Raw genomic sequence first — 709 nt, forward strand, 5'->3', positions numbered from 1 at the left:
TGCTCCTACCCACACTACAGGGACTGGAGCTGGAGAAATGGGAGCTGTGGGGAGAGGTGGGAGCGGGCAGAAGAGATACGGCTCCTAGGGCCAAGGGGCTCCTACCACGAAAGAATAAAGCAGCCTGATTGAAAAACAAAGGGTGCACCTCTTGCATCTTCCCACACGCCCTCAGTCCTGCTCCTGGTGGGGCCAGTTAGGGGCAGGGTAGGGCCCTGGGGGAGCGACGGGGCTTTCCCCTCCCCCCCCCTCCCGGTCAGGGCGTGATGGGGGACAGGGGGCAGTGGCGAGGGGACTGGGCAATCCACGGGCTTTAGGCGCCCTCCAGTGGTGTCTCCCGAGGGAGGACGAGAGACAGAGATAGCCAGAGACCGACAGAACTAGAGAGACAGGGACCGCGATGGGAGAGGGCGAGGGTCCGAGAAAGGCTGAGACCGAGCGACCGAGAGACGCAGGCAGAGAAACGCAGAGACCGAGGGGGCGGAGGTGGGCAGAAGCTGCGGAGCGACCTGACAGCGTGTCCCGCTGCCCGGGACCGGGATCGGGCCCCGCGCCCGCGTGACGAGCCGCCGCTAGAGGGCACCTCGCGGGAGCGGCCGTCGGCCGGGCACCTCGGGGCCCGGCGCCCCCTCCTCGGCCCCGCCGGCCCGCGCCCCGGGCCGCCCGAGCCCCCTCCCGGGGCGGGCCTGCTCCCGCGGTTCCCGCCCCC

The sequence above is a fragment of the Neomonachus schauinslandi genome, chromosome 2, assembly GCF_002201575.2.
Source record: "Neomonachus schauinslandi chromosome 2, ASM220157v2, whole genome shotgun sequence".
Taxonomy (NCBI): Eukaryota; Metazoa; Chordata; class Mammalia; order Carnivora; family Phocidae; genus Neomonachus; species Neomonachus schauinslandi.